Below are 11,746 nucleotides of genomic sequence, written 5' to 3' on the forward strand. Positions count from 1 at the left end.
AGTTTCCCTCTGTTAAGATTTTAAATGTTAAGATTTCTTTAAAAGTTTTAGCCATTAGTAGTTTGTCCGAGTCTTAATTTGTCCAAGTCTTTAGTGTTTAAGTATTTGATTTTGTGTCTATTGATCCTACTATATAGGAGATATGATAAGTTGAAATGTTCTCTTGTAAAGCCTATTTATAGGCTCTCTTTCTTCATCAGTAACACAACTTTTCCATTCAAACACATCTCTTTTGTTTTTCCTTGCCATTGTATCAGTGGTATCAAAGCGAAACAAAGCAGCAGCTTTCATCTTGCAGTAGCAAGACTCAATGGAGTTTGAAAATAATTTTGTGCAACTTGCGATTCCATGTTTTGATGGTCACTATGACCATTGGAGTATGCTAATGGAGAATTTTCTACGGTCAAAAGAGTATTGGTCAATCATTGAATCTGGAATTCAAGCACCAGCAATAGATGCAGTCTTGAATGATATCCAAAAAATAGAGTCAAAAGGGAGAAAGCTCAAAGACTTGAAGGCAAAAAATTACCTTTTATAGGCAAGTGATCACCCCATCTTGGAAACAATTCTTCGTAAAAAACTTCCAAAAATATTTAGGATTCCATGAAAAAAAATATCAAGGCTCTGCTAGAGTGAAGCGTGCACAGCTTCAAGCTTTGAGAAGAGATTTTGAGACTCTGAAAATGAAGGATGGCAAATTCGTCACTAGTTATTGTGCCAGGACTATGGAGATCAACAACAAAATACGATTTCATGGTGAGAAAATGGGAGATGGCACCATTGTGGAGAAGATATTGTGTTCCTTAACATTAAAGTTTGATTATGTTGTGTGTTCCATTGAAGAATCCAAAGACATAGATGCATTTTCTATTGATGAACTACAGAGCTCCTTACTAGTCTATGAACAAAAGATGAACCAAAGTTCAACTTCAGAGGAGCAAGCTTTAAAGGCCTCTATCTCTACTTATTTCTCAAACTCTAGAGGAAGGGGAGATCGAGGCAATACAGATGATAGTAGATATTTTGAAGCTAATGATGGTTATTTTCGGGGCAAAGACAGAGGACGAGATCAATATTTTGACAAACCAAAGGGAGAGTGTTTTAGATGTCATAAATTTGGACATTATCGTTTTAAATGTTATACTAGGCTACCTGAAGACAAAGAAAAGGAAGCGCAATCAAATTTTGTCGAAAAGCAAGAAGTGGAAACTTTGTTAATGGTTGTTCAAGCTAATCAGGAACTTGAGTCTGATGTTTGGTATGTGGATACGGGCTACAGTAACCATATGTGTGGGAAGTAAGTCTTCTTCTTTTTTTAATTTAAATGAAGCTTTCATTCTACAATAAGTTTTGATGATTCTTCCATTATGAAAGTGATGGGAAATAATAATATAAAGATAAGAACCAAGAATGATTCTGTAGAAACAAATTCTAATATTCTTTACGTTCCTGACTTGAAAAGTAATTTGTTAAGTGTTGGTCAATTACAAGAAAAGGGTTATGTAATCACTATTCAAAAGGGTGTTTGTGGGATTCATGATCCCACTAGAGGAGACATTATTGTTGTGCAAATGAACTCAAACAGATTGCTTCCATTGAAGATTACAAGTGTGCAATCTTGTTTGGTAGCTAAAGTAAAGGACCCTTCTTGGTTGTGGCATTTTCGTTATGATCACTTGAGTTTTGGCGGATTGAATATCCTCCAGTAGAAAACTATGGTGATAGGTCCTCCTCATATTAGTATTCCTTCCCAAGTTTATGAAGAATGTATTGTTAGCAAACAACATCCTTCTCAATTTCCTCAAGGGAAGTTATGGCGAGTGATCCGGTGGTAAGGATAGGGGACCCTCGTTGGCGGAAGGTCAACGACACGTGGAGGTCAAAGGTCAAGAGAGTCAACCCTGAAACTCGACAGACCGGACTGAGAGGGCCGACCGGCCACCCGACCGACCGGACTGAGAAGGCTAATCGGCCGGGAATCCTCCCAGCCGAATGAAAGACAACCCGATTAGGGGTCAGGTTTCCGATGCTCGAGGTAAAAAGGTTTCATGGCCGAGCGGGCTGTCCGTTCGGCCGGGGCACAAGGCAACAAAGACAGGCAGGAGCAATCTCATCCGAGCATACGATCGGGAGTCCTCCCAGTCGAACCGATACCTACAACCGGGGCAGAAGTGATATGCCTGCCGAGCGGGCGAACCGCTCGGCCCTGGAACAGACAGGAGGCGCAAGAGGACAAAGGAGACAGGGGATAACATCATCCTCGAGACGTCTGCAGCCGACAGGGAGCAGGGTTGACGGCCGAGCCGTACGCAGGATCGTACGGTGGAAGCTTCCACCGTCACATCCGGGATATACTCGGACGATTGCGGAATGACGTCAGAAGTGCTTTTCTGACATGGGCTCGTTAAGGTATATTTGGGGAAGCGTGCACGTATCGAGAAGCGTGTCCGCGCCTCCCCGGGGTCCTATATAAGGACCCCCAGACGTCGACGAAGGTATGCGCAATCTTCACTGTAACCACAGTTACACTGCCTCTCTCATTTCTCGTTGTCTGACTTGAGCGTTGGAGGGTCGTCGCCGGGAAACCCCTCCCGGCTCGGCTTCTTTGTAGGTTCGCCGGAGATCTACACCACCAGTCGGAGACAGCGGAGCGTGCCACGTCCCCAGCGTCCGTCGACTCAGCGTTCGGACAGGATCAAATTGGCACCGTCTATGGGACTTCGACCCCCTCGAGGTCCCTAGGCCCGAAGCTGATCTCGGGTCCGCTCGCCCTCTCCTGGCTACAGCTGACTGCATGTATCCTCAGCTGCCTTGTGTGTGCCTTCCTGACTCTATTGGAGTCTCCTCCGGTCGAGCCTCTGGCAATGATGTTGATCTCGCCTCGAGATGCGTTGCCCCTATTCTCCTCCTCCCGAGCGGACGGTCGAGGTCGTTCATGCGATGCCCGATGGTGGGCTCCGGGCTGCTGACGATGTTGTCGCTCGGGGGATCTCCTTTCTATTCTTTGAACGGGGCTCCGTTGTCGATGTCGTCGGTCTGGAGAAGGTTGATCGGCCGGGAATCCTCCGAGGCGAATGAAAGACAATCCGACTAGGGGTCCGGTTTCCGATGCTCAAGGTAAAAAGGTTTTATGGTCGAGCGACGACGTTATACTCTAGAGTCGAACCAGCGACTATAAACCCCCCGGCTTGAAGACTGTCGAGCGGCGACGTTAAACTCTAGAGTCGGACCGGCGACTATAAACCCTCTGGCCGGAAGACCGTCGAGCGGCGACGTTAAACTCTAGAGTCGAACCGGCGACCATAAAACCCCCCGGCTTGAAGACCGTCGAGCGACGACGTTAAACTCTAGAGTCGAATCGGCGACTATAATCCTCCCAGCTTGAAGATCGTCGAGTAGCGACGTTAAATCTTAGAGTCGAACCAGCGACTATAAACCCTCCGGCCGGAAGACCTTCGAGCAGCGACGTTAAATCTTAGAGTCGAATCGGCGACTATAACTGAAGACCGTCGAGCGGCGACGTTAAACTCTAGAGTCGGACCGGCGACTATAAACCCTCCGGCTTGAAGACCGTCGAGCAGCGACGTTAAATCTTAGAGTCGAACCGACGACTATAAACCCTTCGACCTGAATACCGTCAAGCGGCGACGTTAAATCTTAGAGTCGAACCGGCGACTATAAACCCTCTGGCCTGAAGACCGTCGAGCGGCGACATTAAACTCTAGAGTCGGACCGGCGACTATAAACCCCCCGGCTTGAAGACCGTCGAGCGGCGATGTTAAACTCTAGAGTCGAACCGGCTACTATAAACCCCCGGCTTGAAGACCGTCGAGCGGCGACGTTAAACTCTAGAGTCAGACCGGCGACTATAAACCCTCTGGCCGGAAGACCGTCGAGCGGCGACGTTAAACTTTAGAGTCGAACCGGTGACTATAAACCCCCCAGCTTGAATACCGTCGAGCGGCGACGTTAAACTCTAGAGTTGAACCGGCGACTATAAACCCCCTCGGCTTGAAAACCGTCGAGCAGCGACGTTAAATTTTAGAGTCGAACCGGCAACTATAAACCCTCCGGCCTGAAGACCGTCGAGCGGCGACGTTAAACTCTAGAGTCGGACCGGCGACTATAAACCCTCCGGCTTGAAGACCGTCGAGCAGCGACGTTAAATCTTAGAGTCGAACTGACGATTATAAACCCTTCGACCTGAATACCGTCAAGCAGCGACGTTAAATCTTAGAGTCGAACCGGCGACTATAAACCCTCTGGCCTGAAGACCGTCGAGCGGCGACATTAAACTCTAGAGTCGGACCGGCGACTATAAACCCCCCGGCTTGAAGACCATCGAGCAGCGACATTAAATCTTAGAGTCGGACCGGCGACTATAAACCCCCCGGCTTGAGGACCGTCGAGCGGCGAATTTAAACTCTAGAGTCGGACTGGCGACTATAAACCCCTCAGATGAGGCAGTGTCGCGTTGAAGCACTTCAGCGAGACACTGGCAGAAAGTCCATGAAAAGTCATTTGACCGATCGGTGCAGTAAAGTAAAACACTAAACGAAAAGCTCATAGAAATCCCAGGGAGTGGAAGGTCGTTTGACCGATCGGCACAGTAAAGATAAACACCCCAGCGACAAACTTTGAAGTCCGGGGCATAGTGGGAGGTCGTTTAACCGAACGACGAAATTAAGAAATTCCCTGCGGGAAAAAGGTCTAGCGACCGGTCGGCATAGTCAAAAGGAACACTCAAAATGAAAGGCTAACGCAGCAAGAGTGGACATTCATTTAAAATTAGCATTTAAAAGTTACAGACGCCACATGAAAATTAAAGTCTCGTCGGTTGGAAGAATTACTGAAAATACTTCATTCAAGGAAGTCAAAAATATGCTTTGGGATAGTAGTGAGAAGCGCCGCATGCTCCGTAGCAGGGATGACCACGGACTCGGGGAGCTGACCCTTGGACTTCAGATAATCCTCCGTGGTGGTGATGGCCAACTCGAAGGCGATGACCAGCCGGTCGCACACCTTCTCCACAAATTCCACCGAGCATATGTAGTTTTGCCTCAAGGCGGCGACGCGGCCCGGCTCCGCCTCTTGGTACTCTTTGAAGGCAGCGCGAGAAGCATCAAGAGCCTCCTGTAAGGCCTTCAAATCATCCTTGAGTTTGGTCACTTCCTCCGAGCCGCCTTTCTGCTCCCCTTCTAGCAGCTCGGCCAGCTCATTCACATGCTACTGCAGAGCTCGGGCTTCCACATTCTTCTTTTCCAGATCAGCAATGGCGGTGTTCTTCCGAGTGGTGGCGAGCTCAATTTTGTGGTCATAACTTTTGACCTGCTTCTTAAGCTGCTCTAACGTGTATGCCTGATCGGCCGTCTTCTTTCTCTCGGCCTCTAACAGATCCTTGGTTTTGGCGAGCTCCTTCTGCAACTCGGCATAAGAAGGGCCTCGGGAAGACGACGGGCCGCCCTGATACTTCAGCCTCTTCAGCTCGTCCTCCACCATTGCCAAGCGGTTAGAGATAGCAACCTCTTCCACCCATCGCTGATGTACACGGAAAGGTTAAAAGGCCGATCGGGAAGACTACATAAAGAAGAGGAAACAAAGCTTACCCCTGTGGACTGCTGCATATAGCTGTCAGCCAGCTTATCGAGCGGTATCATGGCCACACGGGCCCAAGCGTCCGCCCACATCTCAGCGAGGGGCCCCTTCATAGTGATCATATGCTCCGGGGCCGTAGGCCGATCGGACTCGGTCATGAACGCCTCAGTAGGGAGATGCAGAGTGACCCTAACAGTACGGCGCCGGCCCGGAGTCGTCTGAGCGGACGCCAAAGGATCGGAGGTTGGGCTGGACATGGTGGATAGAATTCCCAAGCGGAGTGTTGGTGCAATATCCCTCAGGTCAAGGCTGACCTGGTTGACCAAGCTTGAGTCCTGGTTTGGGTTTCAATGTTTGACAATACAAGACTTCGATGATGTGGACAAGTGCAGGTGCAGTTGTTCATTTGGGAAGATTGTTTGGTGCAATTCCCCTCTGATCAGGGACTGATTAGGTTGGTTGAAGAAGAGTCAAGTAGGTCAAGGGTGTTGGTGCAACATCCCTCAGGTCAAGGTTGACCTGGTTGACCAAGCTTGAGTCTTGGTTTGGGTTTCGATGTTTGACAATGCAAGGTTGATTGAAGAAGAGTCAAGTAGGTCAAGGGTGATCAGATACTTGACTGGGAAGTCCTAACTGGGATATTAGGCAGGAGGAAAATCCTGGTGAGTGAAGCCAGGTGAAAGACCTAGTGAGTGAAGCTAGGCAATTGGGAAGTCCTAGTGAGTGAAGCTAGGCAGGAGGAAAATCCTGGTGAGTGAAGCCAGGTGAAAGACCTAGTGAGTGAAGCTAGGCAATTGGGAAGTCCTAACTGGGATATTAGGCAGGAGGAAAATCCTGGTGAGTGAAGCCAGGTGAAAGACCTAGTGAGTGAAGCTAGGCAATTGGGAAGTCCTAGTGAGTGAAGCTAGGCAGGAGGAAAATCCTGGTGAGTGAAGCCAGGTGAAAGACTTAGTGAGTGAAGCTAGGCAATTGGAAAGTTCTAGTGAGTGAAGCTAGGCAGGAGGAAAATCCTGGTGAGTGAAGCCAGGTGAAAGACCTAGTGAGTGAAGCTAGGCAATTGGGAAAGTCCTGGTGAGTGAAGCCAGGCAAGAGAAATCCAGATGGGTCAAGGTTGACCAGACATCTGGTGAGAGTCCAAGTAGGTCAAAGGGATTGACCGGATACTTGGCACGAGGAAGAAAAGTCCAAGTAGGTCTTAGGGAGTGACCGGATACTTGGCAAGAAGAGAAAAGTCCAAGTGGGTCAAAGGGATTGATCAGACACTTGGTGAGAGAGTCCTGGCAGGTCAAGGGAGTGACCAGATGCTAGGCATGATATACCAATAGGTCAAGATTGACCGAATGTTGGATTGAGAGGCTTGGGACTTGGTTTTGGGCAAAAACCAAGAGCTGGATCGATCAGTGGATCGATCCAGAAGCTAGATCGATCAGTGAATCGATCCAGGCCTTTCCCAGCGAACAGAGAGCCTCTGGATCGATCCGTGGATCGATCCAGAGGTCCCAATCGATCAGCCGATCGATTGGGACGCTGCTGGTTCGCGCGATAAGCGCTGGATCGATCCGTGGATTGATCCAGGCATTTTCTCCAGAGCACAGAGGCGCTCCGGATCGATCCAAAGCCTCCCCGATCGATTGGGAGTTTTCGAATCGATCGGGATCCGACTGTTGCGTCGTATTTGAGCTGCAGGCGTGCGATGGCTGCAGCAACTCTTCACCGATTCATCTCAGATCTTCACCAGCTTCTCCACAGCTCTTCTCAAGCTCGAGATCGCCAGTTCTTGAAGGCTCTTGGAGGTTTTTCTAAGTCAAGAGGCGGATCAACGCAAGAAGAAGAAACTAGGGTTAGGGTTTTTGCTCTCATTGTAAGCTTGTAAGCTTGTATTTCATTACCTTTCCCTTTCTTCTTGTATTGAGTCTTGTAGGGCTTCTCCGCCCTTGGTAGTTACCATAAAGGAGAGTTTTATTAGTGGAGGGTATGTGTGTAGGTGTAGATCCTTGGACTAGTCACCTCTTGTGAGGTGGATACCAAGTAAACCAACCTTGTTAGCGTTATGTGGTTTGTTTCTGTATTTTCCGCTGCGCATCTTTGAAGAAATAAGCAACGCCGAGCAACGAGCACGCGACGAGCTATTCACCCCCCCCCCCTCTAGCTACTTTTCGGTCTCAACAAGTGGTATCAGAGCGAGGCCGCTCTTCACCGGAATCATCGCCGGAAGGGTCAAGCATAACAAGAAGAGCTAGAGGGTGAAGAAGTTGAAGCAAAATTGTTAAAGTCAAAGAAATTCAAAAAGCTCAACTTCTACAATGGAATTCCGAGATGGGCTCGGATTCGACACAAGGGTGGCTCCACCGTACACTTCCACGAGCTTCAATTCTTGGAAATCAAGAATTGAAAATTTTCTTATGATGGAGATAGAGCAATGGTTTGCTCTTATGGAAGGCTTCAAGACTCCAACAAACTCAAAGGGCAAAGTTCTCAAGAGGAGCAAGTGGAGCCAAGAGCAAGTCCAAAGGTGCGAGGCCAATGACAAAGTGATCAAGCTTTTGGTCAATTTATTGCCAAGCACCATCCTTTGCAAAATTGGAGAATTTGAAGATGCAAAGGAATTGTGGAGTAAATTGGCCAAGCTTCATGAAGGGATCCCCTCCACTGTACAAGAGCAAGAAGAATCCAGAGAGGGTGACTCTTTGGAGCAAGACCAAGAGGAGGACTCCGAGGTTGAGAGATGCTCAATCTCTGAAGGAGAAGTCCAAGAAAGAGCTTCATCCTCAAGGGAGTGCAATGAAGAGAACAAGGAGGGAGCATACTCCTTGTTCCATGTGCAGGATGATGAAGCCTCCACCTCTAGGATTGAGGGGGAGTGTAGATCAATGAACCCGGAGCAAGAAGAGGCCTCCACATCCGGGTCAAGTGAAGAAGAAGAAGACGGTGCCACCTCCACGAGTAAAGCAAAACCAAATGGAGGAGTATCATCTTCGGATCAAGAGGAAGTCTCTACTTCCAAGTCAAATGAAGGAGCAAGTGTCACCCCTACACAAGAAGGTATAAATAGTTCAATTAAAAATAAAAAACATATAATCTGTTTTGAGTGTAGGGAAAGTGGGCACTACAAGAGCAAGTGTCCCAACTTGGCCAAGAAGAAGGGTCAAGTGACACAAAAGGGCAAGGAGAAGCCCAAGGAGACCACCCCCGGGACAAAGAAGAGCAAGGAGCACATTGTGTGCTTCTTGTGTCAACAAAAAGGGCATTACCGAAGTCAATGCCCCAAGGGGAAGAAGATGGTCAAGGCTCAAGGAGGCACTAGTCAAGGGGGAGCCTCCAAGGTAAAGAAGAAGGTAACATTTATTGAGTCTACCCCTTTACGTTATGGTAAAAAGCATGATAGTTCTAATTTTTATCATTTTAATGCAATTTACCATAAGAATAGAAAGCATGAGGGCATTAAGGAAAAGCATGTGGCCCTACATGCCAAGACTACCCAACCTAAGGTTAGGAAGGTAGATAGACATTTGGGCAAAAACACTAAGGATAATAGATACAAGCCCAAGAATAAAAATGCTCATGGATCAAATGAAAAATCAAATACTAAGGACTTAGTGAGGGAAAATCAAGTCTTGAGGTCAAGACTTGATAAATTAGAAAAGACCCTAAAAAGATTGGAAAATATCCTATTAGGGCAAAATGAGCATAACCTAGGTTTAGGGGTACAAAAGCCATCAAATGCCCATAGAAGTTTGGGATACAAACCCAAAGCAAAAAAGGATGTGCCTAGTTATCATAGGGTTCCATATAGTTATGGAACAAACCCTAAGTCTAGAGGTCAAGTCAAAAATACTAGGGAGGTCATCCCTAAGAGTATTTTTGCCACCAATGTGACTAAGACTTCCAAGAAGTCTAAGAAAGTCACTAACAAGGCCACGAGGGAAGATATCCCTAGAGTTGACCTAGAAATTGTGGCTAAGGCTTCTAAGAAGCCTAACAAGGTCACTAAGAAGGTATCTAGGGAAGTCATCCCTAGTGAGTACCTAGAGCATCCAAGGAGCACCAATAGGTGTTGGTTTCCTAGGAGCATCTTCTCTACCCCATAGATGGGTTAGAGAGTGTCAACTCCGATTAGAAGGGTAGTTAACCCAACTTTGAGGAAATTGACACTCAAGGAGCATTTTCAAGGTTTTTGTTAACCTTTGAAAATGAAATGGAATTATTGTTTACTCCTTGAAAGAGTAAAATGTGCCTAATGGTGGAGAAATTGTTTTTATCTTAAATGGCATAAATTGGGAAAACCTAGAGAAATACCAAGTTGGGATTTTGGTGTTCTCTTAGAAATTCAAGGCAATCCGGGCCTTGATTTATGTGATTACTCTTGAGGAAAAATGGAATATGCCAACATTTGAGGATATGCTTAATTTTTAAGTGGCATAAACAAATCAAGAGAAATAGAAATGTCAATTTAGGTTTTGACATTTCTTTGAAGTATTTAGGGCAATCTAGGTTTAACGTTTTAAGTTAAAACAAGTATTTTGAGTTAGCTAAGTGGTTAAGGATACTTAAAAAGGTAATCTAGGTATATTTTATTTATGCTAAACCTTGCCATGATTGTTTGCCCATCATATGTCATGACATCATGTCTATTTTTGCATTCATGTTTTATTATGAAAAATCTAAAAATACCATGTCATGACATTCATACATCATGTAGTTATAGGATATTTTCTTTTGAACATTATTTTCTTTTGATGTATGCCATAACATTATCATGGATTGTGTTTAATTCCTTAAAAGCAAGGACAAATGGCATTTATCAACAAGTGTTTTCAACAAGTGTTGTCAACAAGTAACATCCTAGGTGAATGTCTAATATCTCTAAAATGCCTAGATAGATATGCATGATCCCTAGAATAGGGCAAAACCAAATTTTACATCTCACAAAGACCTATAAGATGACTTGTTTGTGTTTTGTCCACAATAGATACAAGCGAGATGTTAGGATGATGAACAAAACTCAACATGTTGATTTAGTGCATTTCTTTGAGTTTTAAGTTCATCAAAACACATAGTTATGTGTTTTCCCATCATTGGGAAAGCTAATGTACAAGTCATGTGCATTAAGCCCAAGGAACATGGTGGGATATTGGTTTTGAAAAGGTTTTTAAAATAGTTTTGGAAAACCTTGGTGAAGGCTATCTTTTGATAGTAATCACCATTAAATAGTTAGACACAAACTTGAAGAAAACACTAAAGTTTTTGCAAGTTCTCAAGTTTGTGTCAATCTTTGAAAATATGATGTATTTTCATAGAAAACTATTTTTCCATTATAAATTATACCCTAAATAATGTCTACACAAATTTTTACGATTTGTGGAATTTTGTAGAATTTTCTAGGGGTTTCTGAAATTGGCTGAAATTAAATTTCAGCAATTTCAGGCCTCCAATCGACCAGTGGATCGATTGGAGTGTCTCAATCGATCAGCTGATCGATTGAGAAGGCATTTCTCGCGAGCAGAAGCTCGCTGGATCGATCAGCCGATCGATCCAAGAAGACTGAATCGATCAGTGGATCGATTCAGAAGGGTTCAATCGATTGGAACCCAACTCCAATCGATTGAAGATGCTGATTTTGGCTGGAAAAGCTTATTTTCAGCATTTTGAACCTATTTTAGTCTAGTTAACCATTCCAAACCCCTGAAAATACATTTGTATACATAAAAAGAGTGTTTTCGTATGGAAAACAAGGATAGATTGGTTAAGGAAGGCTAAGTTGAAGTTTAGGTTGAGGTTTGTTTCAAATTTTGAATATTTGAACCTCAAAACTTCTAAAATTGGGTTTCCTAAAGTTTGGGGATTCCAAGTCATTGTTGGTGCAATGACAGAAGTTACCACCATGTCTTTAGGGGGAGGGACTCTTTAAAGACATGAAAATTATTTTTTTCATGAACCTTGGAAGGTGGTTAACCTTCCGTTAAGAACATGCTTAAGGTTGAGCGTTTGAACATTAATGGGGAGTGGATATCCTCATTGTTCAAGTGGATTCAAGTGGATAATGCTCAAGGATGGGCATTTGCCTACATTGGGGGAGAATGTAGGGTTAAGGATAATGAAGGGTATGGGACCTTCATTATCGTGTTGATCACAACGAGTGAAGTTGTGAACA

This window comes from Zingiber officinale, chromosome 8A, assembly GCF_018446385.1.
Source record: "Zingiber officinale cultivar Zhangliang chromosome 8A, Zo_v1.1, whole genome shotgun sequence".
NCBI lineage: Eukaryota > Viridiplantae > Streptophyta > Magnoliopsida > Zingiberales > Zingiberaceae > Zingiber > Zingiber officinale.